Source organism: Xenopus laevis, chromosome 2S, assembly GCF_017654675.1.
Source record: "Xenopus laevis strain J_2021 chromosome 2S, Xenopus_laevis_v10.1, whole genome shotgun sequence".
NCBI classification, from domain to species: Eukaryota; Metazoa; Chordata; class Amphibia; order Anura; family Pipidae; genus Xenopus; species Xenopus laevis.
Window position 1 is genome coordinate 20,068,227 of NC_054374.1, and position 18,134 is coordinate 20,086,360.

General features: G+C 42.6%; 1 pseudogene; it reads right to left on the reverse strand.

The window, feature by feature from the left end:
• Nucleotides 1-11,039: 11,039 nt before the first annotated feature.
• LOC108709232 lies at nucleotides 11,040-16,617 on the reverse strand (annotated as a pseudogene).
• Between the last annotated feature and the right edge of the window lie 1,517 nt (nucleotides 16,618-18,134).

Below are 18,134 nucleotides of genomic sequence, written 5' to 3' on the forward strand. Positions count from 1 at the left end.
TACTGTGTATCCTGTGCTTGAATGGCTGTCCCCATGGCTACACAGCAGCTTGTTTATATAAACAATAGTAGTACTTATCTGTTATCTACCGTGTATCCTGTGCTTGAATGGCTGCCCCATGGCTACACAGCAGCTTGTTTATGTAAACTATAGTTGTGTTTCTGAAGCAAACACCCCAGTTTTACAAGTGCAGCACAACTGTGCATTATTTTGTCTTTCCTTTAAAAAAATAAATAAATAAATAAAAAAACTTTTGGTGTTACTGTTCCTTTAATAGAAAAAAGGTCACCCATCTCCACGGATCAAGAAGATTGAATTTCTTACCTGTAAATTGTCTTTTCTTCAGGTCCCCTCAGGCAGCACCACAAGAGATGGCCCCTCCTCCTAGGACAGGAAACAAGAACAAAACACCCCCCCCTTCCTGCTATCCCCTGTGTTAGTTTACAAGAACAAGAGACACCAGGCTGCTTAACAGAAATTTTAATTAAGGGGAGGGATAATGGTGCTGCCTGAGGGGACCTGAAGAAAAGACAATTTACAGGTAAGAAATTCAATCTTTCTTCAGGTCCCCGGCAGCACCACAAGAGATTTTGCAAAGATCAAGGGGAGGGAACAAAAGCCGCTTGTAATACTTTCTGGCCAAAAGCAGCCTCCCTTGAAGAAAAAATGTCCAGCTTGTAATGCTTAGAAAATGTATGCATCGAGGTCCACGTCGCAGCTTTACAAATTTGTTCTGCCGATGCCTCCGCTCTCTGCGCCCACGATGTAGCTACTGCTCTTGTAGAATGTGGTTTAATTCTGGCAGGAGGAGACAGACTTCTTAACTCATAAGCCATACTAATAAACTGCTTAAGCCATCTTGAAATCGTTGGTTTCGAAGCAGCTAGCCCCTTTGAAGGGCCTGCAAAATTAATGAAAAGGTTATTAGATCTTCTGTATTGTGCCGATCTAGACAAAAAGAACACCAAACAGCGTCTGACATCTAGTTTATGAAGTTTGCATTCTTTACTTCCCACTGGATGTGGATAAAATGAAGGAAGAACAATCTCCTGAGACGAATGAAAAGTCGAAGCCACTTTAGGAACAAAGGTGGGTGGAAGCCTCATTACAACTCTATCCGGAAAAATCTGAAGATAAGGTTCTTCAATGGAAAGACTCTGTATTTCGCCCACTCTTCTGGCCGAAGTAAGGGCTACTAAGATTACAGTCTTTAAGGTCAGGAACTTAATGTGAATTGATGATAATGGTTCAAAAGGGTCCTCAGATAGAACCGACAATAGAAGGTTCAGATCCCATGGCGGACAGATATCTCTGACGGTTGGTTTCAATCTGCCTGCAGCTTTAATAAACTGCTTAACGAGGTGATTTTCAACCCAGTGAAACACCTTTCACTGCCCCCAAGGCCGCCACCTGAACTCTGAGCGTAGCTGGTTTCAACCCTAATCGAAAACCATCTGAAAGGAACTGTAGAATCTGGGGAACCGAAGCCTCATGTGGATCAATAGAATGATCTCCGCACCAGAAAGAAAACTTCTTCCAAACTCTAGAATAAATTTTATTAGTTCCTGCTTTCCTGCTGTGAACCATAACAGCAATAACATCTGAGGATAATCCTTGTTGGATTAACGATTGCCATTCAGGATCCACGCTGATAGAGCTAGTCTGCTGGGGTCCGGATGGTACACTGGCCCCTGGTGAAGCAGAGTTCTGCTGGAACCCAAAATTAGTGGATCTTCCTCCGCCATTTCCAACAGGAGAGAGAACCATGCTCTCCTGGGCCAATATGGAACCACTAAAATGACTCTGGCTCTGTCTAGCCTGATCTTCCTCAGAACCCTGGTTATCATCGGAAGTGGAGGAAAGATGTAATTCAGACTGCCTCTCCAGCACTGGAGCATGGCATCTATCGCTGTCGGTCTGTCCTGAAAATATTGGGAATAAAACTTGTTCAGCTTGGCATTTTCCCTTGTGGCCATAAGGTCTATGGTCGGACGACCCCACCGGTGAACAAGACGTTGAAACACTGATGGACTGAGAGACCACTCCCCCGGCACAACTTGCCTGCGGCTTAGGAAATCCGCTCTGATGTTGTCCGAACCCTTTATATAAATCGCCTACAGGGTCTGCAGATGAACTTCTGCCCAGCAAAGAATTTTCAGAGTCAATTCCAGAAGACTTTGGCTGCGGGTCCCACCTTGTCTGTTCAGATAAGCCACTACTGTGGTGTTGTCTGTTCTGACTTTTATAGCCTGACCTCTTGTCAGATGTGCCGACACTTTGAGTGCTCTCCAAACAGCCAGGAGCTCCCGGTGATTGGAAGAGAGAGACGCCTCCTGCAGAGACCACATGCCCTGCCAGACATTTTGCTCTAGAGTCGCTCCCCACCCTTGCCTGCTGGCATCGGTGGTGAGAATGAGCCACTGCTGAATGACCCAAGGAACTCCTTTGGACAAGTTCAGACCTTTCCACCAACTGAGCGAGTGTCTCACATGAGGAGGTAGCTTTATAGGATTGTCCAGAGTGCTCTCTGTGCCATCCCAACGTCTCAAAATTGTTCTCTGAAGAAGCCTCATGTGCAGTCTGGCCCACGGCACTGCTTCTATAGTCGCCGTCATTGCTCCCAAAGCTGACATGGCCTGCCTGATCGAGACTACTCTTCGCTGAGAGAGACTCGTCAAGGAACTGCACAGGCTGACCTTCCTCTGCTGAGGAAGGTAGGTACGACACTGTTCCGAATCCAACAGGACTCCCAAGAACTGTTTCCTCTGAGAAGGAATGAGATCCGATTTCGGGTAATTGACCTTCCAACCCAAGGTCTCTAAGCAAGAAATCGTCCTTTGCAGATGACTGAGAAGTAGATCTTTGGAAGGCGCCTTCAATAGCCAGTCGTCCAGGTAAGGCACAATAGGAATGTTCTGGGTTCTCAGAAAAGCTACTACCACCACCAAAACCTTGGTGAAAATGCGAGGAGATGAAGACAGGCCGAATGGCAGGGCTGCAAACTGATAATGACTTAACTTGTGCTGATCTTTGATGGCGATTCTCAGGAATTGCTGATGTCCCTCCCAAATCGGGATGTGGAGGTAGGCGTCCTGAAGGTCGATCGTCGCCATGAAATCCCCCTCCTTCAGAATTGAGACTGCTGACCTGACACCTTCCATCCTGAAATGAATTTTCTTCATGAAGGTATTTAGGTAAATTAATTGATAATCATTCGAAACTTGCCTGACCGTTTGGGGACCAAAAAAACTGAAGAATAAACTCCTTTCCTCTCTTCGTCTCGAGGAACAGGAACCAAAACACGGGATTGCAGAAAATCTTGAATTCCCCTGAGGAGACATGTTCTTTTCACAAACTCTCTGGGAACTCTTGTACAAAGAAAACGAGGTCCTGGGCGAGAGGCTAGCTCGAGCCTGTACCCTTCCCGGATAATACTTAGAACCCAAGGATCGCTGGTGATCCTGGTCCACCCGTGAAAAAAATAACGAAGCCTTCCCCCTACTGGTCTGGACAAGTTGGCGTCAGAACTGATCCGTCTTGCGAGATTCTTCTGACCTGTTTCCTTTTGAGTGAGGTTTACCTGACCTACCACGGGTGGGACGAAAAAAAGGCTTCTTCTTATTTCTAGATCCTTTGAATTGGTCTGATGGATGAAAAAACTTTTTCTGTGGAAAAAAACGTCTGTCCTGAGGTAACAACTTCTTCGTCTCACCTAATTTAGCAACCAGAGCCTCCAACTCTTTACTAAAAAGAAAGGGACCCTCAAAGGGCATGGCGCAAAGCTTATTCTTCGATGCCAGGTCTGCTGCCCAATGTTTTAGCCATAGCGCACGCCTGCCTGCTACAGCCAGAGCAGAAGACCTAGCTGCCATTCTAATGGTTTCCACCGAAGCATCGCACAAATAATCTGCAGCAAGCTTGATAATCTCCAACGAAGACTTCATATCCTCTCGGGAGACTCTATCCTCCATATCTTGATCTAGCTGACTAAGCCAAAGTCTAATAGACCTAATGACACAAGCTGTAGCTACCCCAGGTCTAAACACTGCTGCAGAGGATTCAAAGAGTTTCTTGAGAGCAGCATCTACCTTCCGATCCATTGGGTCCCTAAAACTGGCTCCATCTTCCACAGGAATAGTCGTCTTTTTTGCCAATCTGGCGACTTCAACATCGACTTTAGGCGGAAGATCCCAAGCTGCCGCTACCTTTCGTCAAATGGAAATAAAGCTTTCAATTTCCTAGGCAGTACTAATTTCTTTTCAGGCTTCGACCACTCCTTAGAAATTATACTTGAAATCACCTCATGCACCGGAAAAACTCTGGGCGACTTTTTACGACCTAGAAAACATCATATCCTGCTTAGAGCGTGGCTTATCTTCATCTTTCAAATCCATCGAGGATCTAACAGCTTTCACGAGATGATCAATATTCTCTACTGAAAATACATAAGCATCCTCTCTGATGTCCTCATCAGACGAATCCACAAATACTTCATGTACATCTGCCGCCTCCACCTGGCTGGCCCCTGAAGTACTTGCTTGAGGCTGAGCTTGAGCATTAACCTTAAAAGTCTCAAGGGTCTGCTGCATATTAACTTTAAACCATGACATGAACTCTGACATAGCCTCGGGCACATCTTGCTGAAAATTTTCCTTCAAACAATCTTGACAAATCCTCTTCGGAAAGTCCGGAGGAAGTCTTAACTTGCATAAAGCACATCTCTTGGATCTTTCCCTTTCTTGGTCTCTACCTTCAGAGCGAGAGGACATGGCTACAAGGAAAAACAAACACTATATAATAACCCCTAAGCAACACACAAACAGTAGAAGTAAGGTTACTTACCAGAACACAGCACCTAAACACATTAGCTGCAATGCAGGGAGCCACTCCAGCAAGAAAGAGAAAGAAAAAAAAAAAAAAAAATTTTTTTTTTTTTTTTTAAAACTGTCGCCGGATGGTCACGTGACCTCCCGCAACCCGGAAGCGCACACAGCGCAAAGACGCGCACAAAACTAATACCCCCGCCGCATACAGCAGCACTTGCCTGAAGAACCGACGGAGGGAGGGAAGCAACCTGCGGCTCAGAAGGAGGAGATATCAACACAAACCTCCCTTCTGCCGCACGAACCCCTCCAAACAGTCAAAGACTGACTCCTCTCCCACACGCTGGCAGGAGGAAAAAACGGAGGGAGGGGAACGCACCAGGAACCCACAGCTAGGGGTGAGTGGTAAAGATATGGTTGCTTAGCCCCCCTAGGAATCCTGCTGGACCCCTAATACTCACCTGATCCTCGGAGGACAGGAAACAAGAACACAGGGGATAGCAGGAAGGGGGGGGTGTTTTGTTCTTGTTTCCTGTCCTAGGAGGAGGGGCCATCTCTTGTGGTGCTGCCGGGGACCTGAAGAAACTTAAAATTGTAGTAGTACAATGGCTCCTATATAGCTCAGGTAAACTAATTGAGGTAATACAACTGGGAAAACTAATTGAGGCTACATGTGGATATACTCACCTTCTCAGTATGTTTAAGAACTCTTAACCTTTGGTACCCAAGTACTTTAATAGCCTGTAAGGAAGGACAAGGCTTAGAGCAGTGGTGTCCAAACTTTTGGCTCGCCGGGCCACATTGGAAAAAGAAAAATTGTCTGGGGCCGCAAATGAAATACACAAACACGTTTGATTTGTAAAAGTAATGGAAATACACAGAAAAGAACTACAATGCCAGTTGAATAACCAGATGGAACTATACACTGGAATATGGGACGCCTGGATATTAAATAGACTTATTATTATATTATTATTACTGGCCAATGGGCAGAGTCCCTCCTCCTCCTATATCCTTTGCAACAAGCTGGGCCGCATTCATATGCATCCTGGGCCGCATGTGGCCCCCGGGCCGCAGTTTGGACACCCCTGGCTTAGAGTTTCTGCTCTTAATATTGTAAAGCACAGATATTTTACACAACACAAATCTAGAGCTTTTACTCCAATACAATACATACAATACCCAAGTCATTGGCCAAATTAACCATAGCACCAACACTATTCCCACAGCTAAAGCTCCACCTTGTTTCTTCTCAACACAACTCTCGAGCCACTGCATATGACTGTTTGCTCTGTCGTTCATATACTGTACGGATGCAACAAGTACACAAACTGATGTTTCACAGAGAGGAGGGTTGGTGGAGCACATCATTTGGTGATATTAAGCCCCAGAAGGAAAGTCTCAAAGAAGTGCAGAAAGATGGCATGTTATGAACACAGAGATCCTTGGGTAACATTCTCCTTCATACATTTTTAATGAGTTCCATAAGTTCTTGGGCACTAGACTGTATGACAGTGTGAGTCTTAGGATAACTTGTATATAGTGAGCTGCATATTAATAAGTAACTTTCCCCATCAAGAATATATAATATAAACATTTACACAGAACAAAAAGAAAAAAAAACAACACACATTGGGTAAACAATTCTAAATATTCGAGTTATCCCTACAGGATTCATTGTTGCCCATTAAATTCAACATTACGTACCTCGTCTGGCATGACATAGGAAACAGCATCTATTGCCCTCTTTGGGCTGTAGCAGGTAGACACAGCTACTTGTCCAAGGGAACCCTTGATGTGAACCACTAATATAAAAACAAGGAATTCTAAATAAAATATATTAACTTGAAGAGGGCAAATTAAAGGGGGAAGTAAACCCCAAAAAAAAAAAAAATGCAGGGCAAAAAATGGCCAGTTAACAGCAAACCCTCTCAAAATTGTCCAGGAATTTGCTTCCTATTACCAGACTCTGTATAAAAACCAAGGTCCAGTTGAGGGACAGAAAATCGATGATTTTCTGAGACAACATAACTTGCCACACCTGTCGGAACTACAGATTGAAAGCCTATCAGCCCCCATAGACCCCCTGGAAATACAACAGGCTATCAAATCCCTCAAAATTAGGAAAACTCCAGGTCCCGATGGCTTGTCGGGGAAATATTACAAAACTTTCGCCCCTCTGCTAGCACCTTGGCTGCTCAATCTTTTTAATGATATTCTGCAAGGCAAGCACAATTTCCACCCTGAAACTCTCACCTCCCGCATAGCAGTGATCCCTAAGCCTGACAAGGACCACACCAATTGCAAAAATTTTCGTCCCATATCTATACTGAACCTGGATATTAAGCTCTTGGCAAAAATTATGGCTTCGAGATTGAACCTTATACTGAGTTCCTTAATTCATAGAGACCAATCTGGCTTTATCCCTGGCAGGCAAGTCTCGGATAACTTACGTAGAATTGTCAACCTCCTACACCTTGCGCAGGTAGGGAACACCCCCTCTATGCTTTTATCATTAGACCTAGAAAAAGCGTTCGATACGGTGTCATGGGTCTACCTACGCAAAACTTTAGCTAGCAGTGGTTTTCCTACTCCTTTCCTTAACGTTATTGAGGCGCTTTATTCCCAACCCACAGCATCAGTGCACCACATGGGTTTCAGCTCTCCTACATTTTCAATTGAACGGGGCACACGTCAGGGGTGCCCATTGTCCCCCCTGCTGTTTGCCCTGGCTATTGAGCCTCTAGCTATAGCAATCCGGGCCCAGCCCAAAATTACGGGCATCAAGGTGGGTAAGGTGGATTACAAATGTGTACTGTATGCTGATGATATTATGCTCACGGTCTCCCACCCTATGTCATCCCTTCCATTTCTCTATAACGAACTTCAACTTTTTGGGACTATATCTGGGCTCCATATCAATGCGTCCAAAACTGAAGCTCTTAACATTAATATCCCCCACCACACGGCTAAACTTCTGGAACTTAACTTTCAACTGCAGTGGCAGCTGAAAACTATAAAATACCTAGGGGTTCATATCCATAAGGATTACAAAGCTCTTGCACCAAGCAACTACAACAGAACGTCACAGAGGATTTTACAAATGATTTCCTCTTGGAGCAACCTGAAACTTTCCTGGCTCGGGCGGATCTCGGCTATTAAAATGTCAGCTTTACCCCATCTGTTGTACCTTTTCAGAACGCTCCCGATCTTTCCTCCTGCCGGAATGTTGATTTCCCTCCAACGAGCTATCAATGCCTTTGTCTGGGATCGGAAAAAAGGCCCGTCTTAATTTTTCCACAGCAACTAGACATAGGAGCAAAGGTGGCCTGGGAATTCCCAACCTGAAAAATTATTTTCGTGCAGCTCAATTGAGTTCGATGGTAGACTGGCATCGCTCGACTGATATCCCCCTGTGGGTCCACATCGAACAGGAGACACTTGGAGAGGGCTCCATTAGGAACCTCCTATGGACCAAAGCACAGATCAAGAAGAATGGCACTAATCCAATCGTCTTCCACTCACTACAGCTATGGAAGACGGTGCTTTCTGCCCAGGGACTTCGCTCCCCGCATACTCCGGCAGCACTGTTCGAAGCGAACACTGACTTTCCTCCAGGGTCCCACTCGGGTTCTTATTTTTGGTGGTCGGAACATAACCTCCGTTCAATTCACTCGTTGACTAAATCTGGGGAACTACTAACGTGGCAACAACTACGTGATAAATATGATATCCCACAGAGCGAATTTTTGCGCTATCACCAAATCAGGCACTATATACATGCCTTATGGAAGGAGAAAAAGTTCCCGGCCCCTACCTTATATGAAAGGATGTGCTTGCAGGACTTTCCTCAGAAACGTTCCATCTCTATTATATATGATCTTCTCAATCATCCTACCCCCTTGAAACGACTGGGGTTTATAGCTGCTTGGGAAAAAGACTTACGAATTTGTATGGAGGAGGATCAATGGCTGGATATAATTAGGGATGCCACCCATTGTTCTATTAACATTGCTATCCAGGAAACCTCTCAAAAGATACTGCACCAATGGTACCTCGTACCTACTAAACTAGCGAAATGGTACCCAACTAGCTCCCCATTGTGTTTCCGGAACTGTGGTCACCAAGGTACCTTTCTGCATATCTGGTGGGAATGCCCCAGAGCTGCCAGATTTTGGATCCGCATATACACTTTAATAACTAACGTTACTGGTCTGTCGCTCAGGAAAAACCCGGCGGAGGCACTGATTCATAAGAGGATCCCAGGAGGAAATAAACATATACGGAAATTAATCACCCACATTTTTTCAGCCTCCAAACAGGTTATAGCATCCTCATGGAAATCTTTGATTCTGGACTTCCACTTGGTTAAAACCAAATTAGATAACATGCTCCTCCTGGAAAAAATGACCAGCATACGTATGGCCTCCCAGAAACAATTCTACAAAGTTTGGACACCGTGGATGGCGTACCGGAACGTTTTGCCCACTTAACGGCCCCCCCCTTTTTTTTTTTTTTTCCCTTGACCCACAATGGAAGGGATGACATAACCTCTTATACAATGTACCCTTCTCCACAGAGTGCCCGCCTCTTGCCCGCCTTGATGTTTCCTTTGGTGTGTCCTCTACCCTCTTACTGATATGTCAACCACTATGACAGTACTCAAAAAGGTTTGAAACAAAACTGTTTATTGTTGTTTATTGTACGGTTCGGATGACAATGTGGAAGTACTATGTGTCTTCAGAGTTCTGTAGGCTGGGATACTCCCAGTGACTACAAATCTAGAACCACGTTTGTGTACAATTCTTTTCTTTGTCTTTTTATTTGCAAATAAAAATAAAAATGATTGAGAAAAAAAAAAAAAAAATGCTAAATGAAAAAATAAATAACGAGCAGATAATTTCTCCCAATATGCCCACTAACAGCAGGGTGATGTCAGGTTACAACAAAGAGAATGGGGGCAGACGGGTTGTAAGACCGCATCAACAAGCCGATGTCCTCGATCGAAGTAGAAAAATCAAACCTGCCCTATCTATATCAGGCTGAATTTTGGCCAGATATCGATCTGCGGGGGGGGGGGACCGTTTAAAGCCCCCACACATAGGCAGATAAACTGCTGAATGTGTCTAAAGGACAAATATTGGCTGCTTTAATCTGCCCTTGTATGGCCACCTTAATACTATGACAATGTAGAAGTCAGCTCTCCTCCAGCCTGATATTGGTGAAAGGACCCCTCCTCCACTATATCACGTTGGTTTAAAGGGGAAGGAAACCTAGTTGGTGCAAAAACCCTCCCCCCCCTCCCTCCCTCCTCCCCCCTGGCCTACCCGTCCCGCTGGGCAAATGCCCCTAACTTGTTACTTACCCTTCTGCGCAGGTCCAGTCCTGGGAGTTCACAGACGACATCTTCTTCCACGCGATCTTCTTCCTGCTGTGAACAGCGTTTTGGCGCATGCGCAGTAGGATCATTTCGCCGTTATGGATCTACTGCGCATGCGCCAAAAGTCACGCGCATGCACAGTAGATGCGTACCGGCGAAATGATCCTACTGCACATGCGCCAAAACGCTGTTCACAGCAGGAAGAAGATTGCGTGGAAGAAGATGTCGTCTGTGAACTCCCTGGACTGGACCTGCGCAGAAGGGTAAGTAACAAGTTAGGGGCATTTGCCCAGCGGGACGGGTAGGCCAAGGGGGGAGGGGGGAGGAGGGAGGGTGGGCAACAAACGGGAGGGGGGGTGGGGGGTTTGCGCCGACTAGGTTTCCTTCCCCTTTAAGGGCTGGAAGTACTTTAATGGTCAGGTTTTGTGGGTTTATCCCTTTAACAGTCATAAGACAATTTAAGTCTGTCTTCCCTAAAAACTTCCAGTAGTAAGGAAAGGGGCCAACAGCAAGTAAGACTTTTTAGTGACTATAACGAATAGTTTTCGTCTTTAAGGCAAATCTAGCATTCATACATCTTTAGTTAAGGACACTGCTTTTGAACCTCATTTTATAGAGGGAGCAGACCCTGGGGGATAGATGGCAGTGAATTGCTGGTTGACTTGGGATCATTACTTGCTAGGTCTGCTCATCAAGAATTACATCAGGAACTTTTGCACATTCTGCTGGAAAATTTAGGCTGCTGGGGGTTCTGGGTACATATTACACCCATGTTTTTACAAGTTACCCTTATTGTAGATTTGCAGTTCCTGCAACCTACTAGAATTCCTCTAGAATTATATGGATAAAAATGGATATGTTACTCCACCTGACTCATAGGTCTCTGCTTTTTGAATATATGGTGTAACCAACTTTGTAGGATCTCTTTTTTTGCGTTCTCCCAGAAGTTCTTCCTCGGCTAATCTATGTTCTAACTTTTCATAGTAAGCCTAAAAAGAAAAATATCCAAAACATATTTGTAAACAGTTAATTCAGGATGCAGTCTTTAAACACAAAGTCATACTTGTATTTGTGCCTTGATTAAAAACTGGAGAGAGAACAATCTTACCTGATAATAGTAGTCATCCAAATGTGGATTTTCCCTTTGTAACTGAATCATTTGCAGTTTTATTACCCACTCATTTTCCTTTTGAGACATTAAGTTTGCGTAAGGGTCCGGTCTACTCTCCCACTGTTTCCGATTTGAACTGAAGACAAAAGAGTATATCAAAATAGTAGATGGAGCTTTAACACAAGTTAAAGAAAGTTGTACAGTAAAGTGTTCTTTACCTTTGTGGCCTCTGCCGTTGGCTGAGTATCCTTCTATGCTGGGGATGCAACTGCGTGACATGACCTGGAACCCTACAATATTTTAGGGAATGGGGGAAATACTGTTGAAACCAAGGTTTCAGAACACTTCAGTTTATTAGAACCCAAAACATTATTTCAAAGACCAGAATAGATTTGTAACAGTCAAGCTGGCCATACACAAGAAGATAGACTCATTTATTGAGGTCCAAGACAAACCAGTATTAGCCTTATTTGGCTGTTTAGGTAGTAGGCAAAGTTGACCTGATGGTTTGGTCCAAAACCAACAGTAAGATTGTAAAGTGTCCTGCACTATTAGGGAAGTCTACATCTGGGACCAGACAAGGTACTTGGGGTTTTCCAAGTGCCCTGATCAAATATAAGTCGTAATTTTGGCCCCATATACAGCTGAATTAGTTTTTTCGCTTTCATCCATATGTGACCACCTTAAATCAAAAAACATCAAAAGGGGGAAAAAAAGTTAAAGAGACTTACTTAAACCTTTGAAGTGCATTTCCCATAGGGCTAAAGAACGGGGAGAAGCTTGGGCTGGGAGACATTGGGCCAAAGTGCATCCTCACCATTTTAGGAGTCATTGGTCGGGTTGGAGTGCTGACATTGGCCTAAAGGGAGTCTGAGACACAAAACTTGGAGACTGAAGGTGGGAGAAAAGAAACTGAGGCATGCATCTACTGAACACTGTAATAAAAGGCAATTCATGTGTGAATACCACTAGCTACTCAACTATAAGACAAACACAGGAATGCTTTTGGAACAATTTGCTAAATTTACCATTACAGCTTACTATTTTTACATATAGCTTGGGAGGATAGACAAGATCAGAGATGGGTATGTTGCCCGAATTTCAAGATAAATACTAGGTGGTATAGATTAATCACAGACCGTTGTCTACTTCTGTAAACTGCTTTTCTTTCAGCACAAACAATATTGTCCAGTCAGGTCCCCTATAGCCTCATCACTCTTAATACCTGATTTGGGGTGAAGACTTGTGGACCTCTCCTTGGTGGTGTGAAGGGGAATGATGGACGCATTGAGCGAGGTACAAGAGGAGATTGCTGCATTGGAGATATTAAGATTTAATGTACTGCATTTGACAAATTAAACCAAATTTGTTCTTCTATTTACTTCCAAACAAACCTAGAGACACTTGTTTTTAACACTTTCTAAGATAATGTTTCTGACATTCTTACCTGCCTCGTGAATCTTGATCTGTAAGACTTGGGAGACATAAACCCCATTTCTGGTTCTTGGAGCCTTGGTGAAGACATAAATCCTCTCTTCAGAGGAGACCCCAGAAACTCTAGGTTTGTAGGTGGCAGGTAAGGTGCCTTTTCCATTACGCGTAGAATTGCTTTATCCTGGGGAAGGAAAGTAGACACCTTTGGAGAGACCTCCCAAAGGCCTGAATCCATTCCATTCTATGGTAGAAGAAGGAAAAAAAATGAATAAACCTAATTTTGTGAAAGCCAATAGGCCACCAAAAAAGTACACATACTTGATCATAGTCAGTTCACTCCATGTAGATCCAATTCCACTGTCAACAACTGCACTGTCCAAGCTCTACAAAAAAAAAGATCACATTATTTTAGAGAAAAATCTTGCCATAATTGGGTTTATGAGCAAAAACCTACTCAAACACTTAAGGGTCCTACAGGTGTGGGACCTGTTATCCAGAATGCTTGGGACCCGAGGTTTTCTGGGTAACGGATTTTTACGTAATTTGGATCTTCATACGTTAAGTCTACTTTAAAGTCATGTAAACATTAAATAAATAAAATAGGCTGGTGTTGCTTCAGGATTAATTACCCTAGGTGGGATCAGTGTCAGATTGGCCTGGCGGGTATACCGCGCAGCGCCATCTGCGCGGCACCTATTCACTGAGGAGCACGCGGAGCAGCCCCTTCACGCATGCACGCTCGGCGAGTCATAGTAGGGGGGCACGTCAGAGTAGGGGGGTCGGAGGGGGCCCTGGACAGTAGTCCCAGTGGGCCTCGGGCCCCCAGTCCGACCCTGGTTAGGATCAAGTACAAGCTATTTTATTATTACAGAGAAAAAGGAAGGCAGTTTTAAAAATTTTCATTACTTGGATAAAATGGAGTCTATGGGACACTACCTGAATTTGGAGCTTTCTGGGTAACTGATTCCATACCTGTACCACCAGAAACTACATAATACAAACTAAATACCCCAAGGTATTATGGAAGATAAATACCTCCAGTGTTGGCTTTCCATGAAATGCCTTCATTACTGCAGGGTCTCCAAGTTCTGAATCCTCCATGGTTGAATTCATTGTATGACCTCCAGAATCAATGGAAAGGCCACATGATCTTCATGAGATTCCACCACAATCTTTACGTCAAGCAGCGGGGCCTTTTCAGAGTCTTTTGTTTCCTTTACAGGTTGTGGATTTTCAGGTCCCTCTTCTTTTGGGGCTTCAGGCAACTGAACAGGATTTTTATGGTCATCTTCCGGTTTGGTGGGTTCTTCGTCGGACTCTTGGTCTTAAACATAAATAAATTAGAATTGTCATAATTTATTGTGAGAGAGAGGGAAAACCTTGGTTCTTATTGGCTGATTCATTAAGGGTCGAATATTGAGGGTTAATTAACCCTTGATATTCGACTAGGAATTGAAATCCTTCGACTTCAAATATCGAAGTCGAAGGATTTAGCGCAAATTCTGCGATCGTACGATCGAAGGATTATTCCTTCGATCGAACAATTAAATCCTTCGAATCGACGATTCGAAGGATTTAAATCCAACGATCGAAGGAATATCCTTCGATCAAAAAAACTTAGGAAAGCCTATGGGGACCTTCCCCATAGGCTAACATTGACTTCGGTAGCTTTTAGCTGCCGAACTAGGGGGGTCGAAGTTTTTTTTAAAGAGACAGTACTTCGACTATCGAATGGTCGAATAGTCGAACGATTTTTACTTCGAATCCTTCGATTCGAAGTCGTAGTCGAAGGTCGAAGTAGCCCATTCGATGGTCGAAGTAGCCCAAAAAATACTTCGAAATTCGAAGTTTTTTTACTTCGAATCCTTCACTCGAATTTAGTGAATCGGCCCCTTAGTGTTTTCTGCCTTTACTGATATACATGATAAATACAGTGAAAATAGAGGTGCCTGTAAAAACCAAGCCAAAAACCAAACAAAACACAACTTGCACAATGGGTGATTGCAAGAGATGCTTTATACCACTCCTATCCAAGCCACTAACTTAATAATGCAAGTATCAAAATAACCCTAGATTGAAAATTAAGATTTACATATTTGTAAAGATTTCACTTTTTTATATGGTACATTTTTTAACCTAGTCTTAGTTAAAATTGTTAAAGAACATACGCATATACACATACCAAGATCATGGTTGCTATAAATCTGAACTGCAACAAGCTGAAGAACAGTGCTGTAAAGTAGCCATGAAGGGCAGTTTTAATGATTCATGGAACTCAGACCCAAACCTAACCACATTTTGCCTTATGGAAGACACCAAGGTAATCCGTAGATCAACAAAGCCAGTGTATTTGAGCTCTGCAGACCTGACTAATTCCATAGAAATTAGCCCAATGCAGGACAAAAAATACATTTAAAAGGAAGCAACTTGTGTTTAAAGGGGTAGTTCATCTTTAAGTTAACTTTTCGTATGTTATAGAAAGGCCATTTCTAAGCAACTTTTCAATTAGTCATTTTTTTTTTGTAATTTTTGAATTATCTATCATCTTCTTTTGACTCTTTCCAGCTTTCAAATGAGAGTCACTGAAGGCTACAAATGGATTGATATTGCTACTTTTTTATTACTGATCTTTCTATTCAGACCCTCTCCTAATTCTAGTCCAGTCTCTTATTCAAATCGATGCCTGGTTGTTAGGGTAGTTTGGATCCTAGCAACCAGATGGCTGAAATTGCAAACTGGAGAGCTGGAGCTAAATAACTTAAAAAACACAAATAATAAAAGAAGAAAGCCAATTGCAAATTGTTTCAGAATATCACTCTCCATGTCATACTAAAAATGTTAATATAATGGTGAACAACCCCTTTAAATTCTTTCCACGCTTCATCTCTCCGCTGATTACTATCCTTTGGATAGCAGATGGATTTAATAGGGAGGGAAGTAGTATTGACAGCGTTAGAAGAATAAAAATATAGTATCTCTGTACTTCCTTATTTCTCCTTAAACAACATTCTTACTCTATACATTGGGACCCCCCAAAAAAATTGGTCATTGTGTTGCTTTTTTTTTTTTAATTTCTACTGCGAGAAAAGTGCAAAGGGTGCATCTCCCTATAGCCTTATGCATTTGACTGCAGGATGTTGTGTGATCTCGGGGATTCCTGCATTAACACTTTTTTTAAAAATTGATTACAGTTTGATTTAACATGTAAACTTCCGAAGGCTTAGATTGGAAACTTGCTTGGTAATTAGTATTAAGTCATCAGACCACACAGGAAGCAGAACTAAAAATGATAAAAAAAAAAAATCTATCTATCTATCTATCTATCTATCTATCTATACATAGCACAATTGTGCCCCAAAATCTCCTACCTAAACCAAAAGTCACCTCATTGTACAGATCGATGTCTTCATCTTCTTCAACCATTTCCTCCAGCAAGGCTCCCTCTTCTGCCAGGTAAAAATCTTCTGGCAACTTTGTATGGAAGAATTAAACCATGGGTCAGGCAAACATTCAGTTTTGAGAATATAGAATTAAAGCCTATTTTATGAAAAGGATTGCGAAAACAATTGTGTCGATAATAGCGACCCAATATATACAGACGGGCAACACTTATGTCTTCACGACATATTCTGTGCCATCCTAAATATTCCTAGTCTACATTTGTAACACTTACAATTTGCTCGGAGCTGAGATTCATGTTTGCGAGTAGTACTGGAGTATTTTCACCTACAAACAGAGAACAAAATGATAAGATGCTATAAGCATAAATTGAAGAAGAGGCTGATACAGATCAATCCACTATAACATTACTGTTATCTGTATATTTCCTACCTACAGTTGGCAAACCCTTCTTTGGTGGTTTTCAACATTAGTGTAACCCTAAAAAAGGTAAGAGCCTGGTTTTGCCATGCTGAATGTATCATAGCGTGGAAAATTGAGTTAGAATTATGTGGTGTAGGTTATGCATGGTGTATATGTGAAATATACATAAAATCAAAGAATATGCAATAAGGTGCATGACTTCTCAACACATCAAAAGGCACAGACAACTTTAGTAGCAGGATCATCGACATCTTCAGATTTCATAGCAAAGGTTTCCTTCCTCTGGGCAGATGGAGGCACAAACTATGTATGGAAGCCGACCCCGCGGTGGCATCCTAGCAGATATAATAGGATTTAATAGCGCTACAGAGTCTACTTTCTCTGTAGTTACACCACTGGGTGGGAGTCTGAATTTGAATTACAGTTTGGTCTAATACAGTCTTTGGGGAGGGCTTCCTTTTACTAAAAGATGTATCAGAGCTCACAGTTTTAAATTCATGTCTCTCTACATGCAGGGTATATGTCAAAGTCTGTTACATGTTTCTTTGTGCTAAAATCAGTTATTTGAATTAGCTCTATTATATCTGCTAGGAAATGGTGCCCCTCTAAAGACACATTAGATCTGCCAATCAAAATCTGATACCCAACTCCTGCAGGGAGAGAATGAGAAAAACTTCTCAGTTAAAGAAACCCCCAACAAACTGCCATTTAGCGTATAACTTGCATTTATGTTATTTTTGCCAAAGTGCATAACCTTGCGTTTATTAACATTTTCCAGATTGTTGCCCAGTTTTCCAGTTTAGTCAAATCACTCTGCAAAGTGGCAGCATCCTGCATGGAACCTATAGTTCTGCACAATTTAATATCGGCAAAAACAGAGACCTTACTTTCAATGCCCACCTCCAGGTCATTAATAAACTAGTTGAAAAGCAAAGGATCTAGTATAGAGCCCGGCGGTACTCCACTAACAACATTGGTCCAATTAGAAAATGTTCCATTTATTTACCACCACTCTTAGTAGTCTTTTAGCCAGTTCTCTATCCAGGTACAAATACTATGTCCCAAGCAAACATTCCTTTTGCTTGAGCAAAGTCCAAGTAAATCACATCCACTGCCATCCCAGAATCGAGGTCCCTGCTCATCTCATAAAAATAAATTAAATTAGTCTGGCAAATGAAAGACTCTTAGCTGGATATAAAAGGCTTCTGTGCCAAAGGGGGTGATAAGGTACTAGTGTGTCCAAGGTTTTGTATATACCACAATTGTCTTTGTTTATAGGTTTTATTTATTTATTAATTAATTTTAAATGAATAAATCATCATTTTCAGATATTCATTTTGTAACACACAGATTCCATGATTCCTACAGTAGTTTTATACTTATCGCTAACAAAACTAAGAAAACAAAATCTGGAAAGGGGTACCTAAACTTTTGCATTCATCTGTGGCAGTTTGGTTGGACAAATAATGGAGACTGAGGTACCACTAGATCAAAGCATTAACTTAAAGAAAAAAAAAATCTCAGGTTCAACGCCATACACCTGTGACACTCTAATCCAGTGGTC